Source organism: Equus asinus, chromosome 19 (assembly GCF_041296235.1).
Source record: "Equus asinus isolate D_3611 breed Donkey chromosome 19, EquAss-T2T_v2, whole genome shotgun sequence".
Lineage (NCBI taxonomy): Eukaryota > Metazoa > Chordata > Mammalia > Perissodactyla > Equidae > Equus > Equus asinus.
This window is the reverse complement of record NC_091808.1, coordinates 4065608-4072418: the sequence shown is the minus strand read 5'-3', so window position 1 is coordinate 4072418 and position 6811 is coordinate 4065608. Positions and strand designations below refer to the sequence as shown.

General features: G+C 48.2%; 1 protein-coding gene across 2 annotated transcripts in view; it reads left to right on the top strand.

Moving 5' to 3' along the window:
* Positions 1-6811, top strand: part of RAMP1 (receptor activity modifying protein 1) — a 48593-nt gene that overhangs the window by 38559 nt on the left and 3223 nt on the right. The gene's annotated exons all lie outside the window — the stretch shown is intronic.

Here is a 6811-nt window from a genome sequence, read left to right as displayed (position 1 = left end):
TTGGGATCCAGGTTTTGTTAGCTTTTTAAAAAGAAGTGGGAAGCTTGACATCTTTTTCTATGATCTTAAGAATTTGAAAGAACTGCTTGGGTCTAGCAGCTTTGGTGAAAGGAATTTTTTAATAACATTTTCTGGTTTTCTTCTCAGATTTTTTATTTTAGATCAATATTTGATAGTTTATAGTTTCCCAAAAAGCATCCCAATCTGTCGAGGATTTTCCAATTTTTAACGTACTTTTTTGCATGTTAATTTCTTACTTTTTCTAATCTTCTCCTGTCTGTGGTTTTGTATACCTGTGTTTTCTCTGCTTTTTTCCTAGGTTAGACTATCCAGGAATGCGTCATTCCATTGTAGCTATTTTTCTAAAGAATCAGCTATTGAATTTACTTATTCATATTCCTGTTTTTAAAAGTATCAGTAAATATTAGCTTTTAATAAGTATTAATGGATTTAAATTATTTGCCCCTTGAAGAGGTTTATTTTGTTGTTCTTTTTAAAAATGTCTTGATTGGGATACTTCGTTCATTTATTTTCATTTCTTTTTGTTTAGTAATAAGATAATTTACAATGGTGGATTTTTCTCAGAATTCTGTTTTGGCTCTATTCCGTTAAATTTTACAGGTAGTATTGCCATTACTGATTTCTTAATAGCCATAATTGAATTTTTAAATTCTTATTTAATCCCAAAATTATGAGTGAACTTCCATTTCTAGAGATTCAATTTTTTAAAAATTTATGCTTTTCTTATTAACTTCTAGTTTTTAATATTGTAGTCAAAGAATGTTGACTTAAAATTTTGTCGCGTATTTTCTCTGCTGCCTAAATAGTACCCAGGGACGTTTAAGAGGATCGTTGATTCTCTGTAGACTAGAAACTTGGTCATATGGTCACCGAATCAGGTTTATTAACTTTATTTTTCATTTTTATCCCAGTTTTTCGCTACTTAACCTGGAGAGGTGTGTTCAGGTCTCCCACATGAAGGTGTTGTGGATTCTGTCATGTTGCTCACAGCTGTAGGCTCTCTGCGCCATGGAGCTCTCCTCGCACCTTCTCAGGGTGGCATGGCCCTCTTTGCCCACTGACTGCCTTTGCACTGGGCTGTGTGCTGTGTCTGCTAAGACGACCTTCCCTGCTCTCCTCCTGTTTCTGTCCCGCCCCCGCTTTTGTTTCACTTTGCCTTCGAGGTGACCGCTGTGAACAGGGCAAGTGGGATTTTGTTTTCCTCTTACACTGTCCCTGCCCTCATGGTGTTTGCAATCTAGTTGTTGAAACCAACAGTGAGTGAATAATCTGATGGATTACAGTACAGGTGCACAGAGAGACGCATCTATGAAGGAAAACCCTGCTTTACTGGGGAGCCAAATGAGGCCGAAGTGATGTTTGAGGGATGAGCAGAGGTTGGCCTTGTGAAGATGGGGTTAAGAGCCTTCCAAGTAGAAAGAGCAGCATGTGCAAAAGTCCTGAGGCAGAAACATAGGCCAGTATGGTTAGAATGTGGCCAGTGAGAGGGAGGGGATATGGTTGAGAGTGAGGGCCTTGTGAGGACTTTTGAATCCAGAACAAGGGAGCATTGCAAGGGTGCAAAGATGTGGACACTGGGCTAGGGGAAAGGCAGAGCTGTGGCCAGGAAAGCCAATGATGGGCTGGACCCACCGTGCAGAGGAGAGGAAAGCAGGGGAGAGGTTGGATGGCCGCCCCTGACTAAGCTGGGTGGGGAAAGCAGAAAGGGTGCAGAGGTGCCAAGGCCCCTGGCCCATTTTCAGTACAGATGAGTGGGAGCTGGTATTAGAAATGTGAGTTGCTATAACCCACAGAGACCGGTCACTTCTGCCTATTCCTGGTCACAGTGACATGGCTGCAGGAGGGGAGGGGAACCCCCGGAAATGGGAGGAATCCGTGACAACTCAGGGATTGCGCAAGGCTTCCCCGGCGTGGGGGATGGGACTGAGGTGGGGCACTGGGAGTCAGGTGTGTTGGCAGCCGGATGTGGACAGGACCAAGCTTCCGATAGAAGCGGAGGTGTCACAGGTGTCACGTTGCAGTCGCTGGTCTAGCGGGGAAGGAGCGCTGCAGGGTGCAGGGCCCCTCCCGCGGCGGGCGAGGTCGCGCCAGGCTGCCGAGGGAGAGAGAAGGCTCGGGAGCCTGCAGGGAGGTCCTGGGGGGCTGGCTGCGAGGGCCGAGGTGGGGCGCGGAGGAAATGGGGACCCGAAGGCAGGAGACCAGGGAGGGAAGGTCTCCGGGGAGGGGGCGCCATCTGGTGGCCTCGCCCTTCCAATAAGGAGGTCATGGGTCACGAGTAGGAGCCGAGGGGCTGGCTGGAGCTGGCAGCAGAGGACGCAAAGTGGGGTTCTGCCCTCGGAGCCCACCCCTGCGCCCACCCACCCATAGGGCCCTCCTGCCCCCGGGTCCCGGCGCCCCTTGGGAACCGGGTATCCAAGCCCCCAGCATCCATGCGAGGACCACGGTCATGTGCGTTCTACGCACCAAGCAATAGAGACCTGAGAGACCGACCCAGCCCAGCTCCAGCCGAGAGCGAGAGCGGTGGGGTGGAGGGAAGCCGCCGGCCGGCCCGCCCGGGCCCTGGGGGCATCAGGAACGGGGGAGGGGGGTGGCTGGACGTCCCAGGCCCTGCCCGCCTTCCAGGTGTGCCACTGCACTCCTGCGTGACATCTGTTGGAGGGTCCCAGCCCCCGGCATTGCCACCTGGAGCAGGGCTGCCAGCCAAGTGCCCCCCAGGTCCTGGGAGGGGGGTCCCAGAGCTCCTTGCCATGCCTGGCATGGCCAGGGGAGAACCTGCTATGCGGGGAAGCAGAGTGCGAGCGCAAGGGGGGCGTCCCGGTGGTGGGGGACACTGCCCCGCCCCTGGGGCAGGATTTCCCCCGCCCAGCTCTGGGCAGAAGTTAAGTTAAGGAGAGGCAGAAATGTGGCGTGCTGGGAGCGCGCTCAAAGAGGGGCAGCGTCCCCGGGGACAGGGCTCCTCGGGTCAGGGGAGGCAGGGCTGGGGCCAGGGCCGCTCTGTGAACCCTGGGCGTGGGCCCCTGGCCAAGAACGGTCTGCCGCCGCCCCCAACACGCCTCCCACCTGCTCGGGATCGTTAGAATAGCGAGCACATCAGCGTCCCCCGGACAGAAGGCCCCCTGCCGTCACAGAGAGGAAGAAATGAGCGCCGGTGGCTGCAAACGCGGTGACATAGACGTCCAGTTTCCTACAGGCTTTTCTCCCAAATAAGCTTTTAAAAAATATAATTATAAAAATAATGTATGCTCGCTGTAGAAAACTTGGAAAAGCCCCAAAAAAGTAGAGCTAAGGGAATGAAAGTCCTTCCTATCACTGCCCTCTGGTGGTGAAAAGCCGTCTTAACAGTCTGGTGCGTTCCCCTCCTGCTTGGACCGTTTTATGCTGAAACCACCTTGCTTCTATCATTTGGGCTCACACTCTTCTTCTTTTGTTCAACATTGCAACATAAATATTTTCCTACATCTTAAAAATTTCTTCCTATGTATCATTTTAATAACTCCCCAACAGAGGCTCTGATAAGCAGTTTCTTTCATCACTGTCCTATTTTTCCCTGTTTTTCATAATTATAAATTTGCAATGAACATCTTCTTACCTTACTTTTGTCTACATTTTACATTATTAACTTAGGATAAGTCCCAGAAATAGAATTACTGGGCCACAGTGCATCCATGATTTTGAGGTTATTGATACATATTGCCAAATTGCTTTTCAGAGCAATTTTACCAGTTTATCTTCTATTAGTAATGAAATGAGCCCCTGCCCATTTCACTCTACCCTCACCAGCATGGAGTATTCTCGTTTTAAAAATGGGTTTTGTTTGGATGTTTGCTTTTTTTTCTTTAACGGTAAGGGCAAACGTTTTTTCAGATGCTTATTATTCATTTGTATTTCCAGAAGAACTATTTCGCCAAAAGCATCATGGGTAGCCTTCTCTGTGACTTGCACCCACCCACACGCCTCCCCATCTATCTGAACGCCCCTATCAGTCTGGTACTTTGACAGGCTCCTCAAACCACCCTCGGATGGGTCACCTCCACCTTCTCCTGCACTGACTGCCAGGACGCCGGGTGGTGCCGCCTCTCCTGTGCCCAGCAAGTATTGAAAGCTGGGAAGCCACTAGGTTGTGAATTGTCTCCCAGGTAGATGGAGCCAAATACCGGTGCAGAGAAAGCCAACCAAAATCCAACAGTGGCTCCTCCTCAGACTTTTGAGGGCTTAGACATCACCTGGTCAACTTTTGCTTGAGTTAATAGAACAAGAAATGTATACATTAGGACCCGCACACCAGTTGTCGGGGAGGGGGGGTGAGGTGTCCACTTATTGGGCCCCTGCTGTATGTCAGGCCCTTGACCTCATTCAACTTGATCTCCCAGTAACCCTGTCAGGTGGATACCTGGCTCTTCATTTGAATATAAGGAGACCAAGGCTTGGATAAGTGAGGTGAGGTCCCCGGGATCACTCAGGATAAGAGGAGCTGGGGTTTGAACCCAGTTCTGTAGGATGCCAGGACCCTGGCTCAGATATTCCACATCCGGGCCAGTCCGGGCTAACTGGAGGACAGCAGCAACCACAGGTGTCCCCAGAAGAGACAACTCGGCTGCGGCATCAGTGGGCGCCTTCCTGTCAACAAACAACCGTGAATCATGGTGACAGGAGCCTTGACTTGGGGCTCAGACATATTGAAATTCCCACTATGCTGTTCAGAGCGTTCCAAGCAAAGTTCACCAGAATAGAACACCCTAGCCAAAAAAGGATAATTATTCCGTTACATGAGAACTGAAAATAGGGGGTTAAAGCAAGAATATTTTTTCGTGATTATTTTGGGCCCTTCCGTCAGTACTGTGCTCTTTGGAACAAAGAATGTCTGTTCTCTGAGGGGAATTCTGTTATCACATCCCTGCCGAGAGAGCTCACAGTATTTATTGAAAGTTTCAGCTGTCACTTCTGTATAAATAAACAGGATGAAGCGGGCAGCCGACTGCACATTTGAAATATTTTTAGACGGGGGTGGCTTTGCAGACTGGAAGGATAACATTTCAAGGAGAGCGTGCCTGATCCCAGAATAGCCTGCTATGGGCTCAGCCTCAGCGTGGCCTCAGGGTGGGGTCTCCTTCGGTGTCACAGTTCCCTGAATCCTGGGCTCCTTCCCATCCACCCATCCCATGGTTAGCCAGCCCAGAGATGGCAACACCTCCTTCTAAGGACATCCCAGCTCCACTCCTCAGGCACAGAGGATGGTGGACGGCATTTAGGATTAACTGTCTTCATTGGGTCTACAGAACACCAGAAACAACCCTTGGGTTTGTGGGGCCTGAGACAGGGGAGAAGACAATCATTCAAACCAGTGTTTGCAACATGTAGCCCTGTAGCTGATCAATAACTAGCTCAAAAGTCTGGACTTTGGTGTTTAACAATACTTGACATCTTTAGCACTTATCAGGTGCCAAGCACATGATAGACATGGATGCATTTTTCCTCACAATGAGGCCCAGCTTGTCATGACCGCCTGTGGCCTTTTCCATTCTGTTTTCTCCTTGAAACATGAGTCCTCATTCACTTAGGAAATCCGGGCACCTGAGAGGGCACAGGTCCCACACACTCTCTGCTGCCTCAGCCCCCTCCCTCCCTCCTTGTGCCTCATGCACTTGGCCCACTCACATGGACTCCAGGAGGCCTTGTGCACCCTCGGTAATGACCCAGAGGGCAGCTAGGTCAGAAAGAACCCTGAGCTGGTGGTTTTGAGACCATACGATGGGGCTGGGGTGGAGGGGTGTTGGGTGCTGGAGAAGCCCTAATCTTTCCCTGTCTTCATTTTTACTCTTTATGGAGCTCTTCATTTCTTTGTGTGGGTCCAAAATTCTTTCTGTTATGTTCTTTTGACTGAAGAATTTTAATATTTCTTGTTGCACACGTCTGCTGGCAATGCATTCTCCAGCTTCTTTTTTTTCTGAAAAGGTCTTTATTTTAACCTCATATTTGAAAGCTATTTTTGATGGGCGTAGGATTCTGGCCAGACAGGCGTTCCTCCATCGCACCCACCAAGACTGTCACCCCATTGTCTTCTGGCTCACATGGTCTCCGGTAAGAAGTCTGCTGTAACTCGTCATTCCTCTGCAGGTGTCTTTTTTCTATGAATGACCAAGATTTTGTTTCAGGGATTTTTTTTTTTTTCTAATCTTGGGTTTCAGCAGTTTAATTTTGATGTGTCTATGTGGTTGGTTGTTTGTTGTTGCTATTGCTTTGGTTTTGGTCCTCTTTGGGATTCTCTGACCTTCTTAGATTTGTGATTTGATGTCTCCTTATTTTTGGAAAATTCTCAGCCGTTATGTCTTCAGATATTTCTTCTGCTCCATCCTCTCTCTTTCTTCTAAAACTCAAATTACAAGTTGGAGTTGATATCATTGATAGTTTATTAATGTGCCACAGCTCTTGGATGCTGTGTGTTTTTTCTCTTTGTGTTTCAATTTGGGTAATTTCTACTGACCTGTCTTCAAGTTCACTAATTCTTCCCTCACATGTCAAGTCAGCTGACCCACCAAAGGAATTCTCTCTAATGCTGTGGGGTTTTTTAAAAAAAAATTCTAGCATTTCTCTTTGACTTTCTTACACTTTCCATCTCTCTGTTGGCATTCTCTATCTGTTTGTGCATATTGTCTACCTTCTCACCTGGTCCCATTATCATATTGGTCTTTTTCAAGTCCCTATGTGATAATTACAACCTCTGGGTCATCTCTGAGTCTGATTCTGTTGATTGCTTTATCTCTTGACAATCTTGATTTTTTTTTTTTTTTAA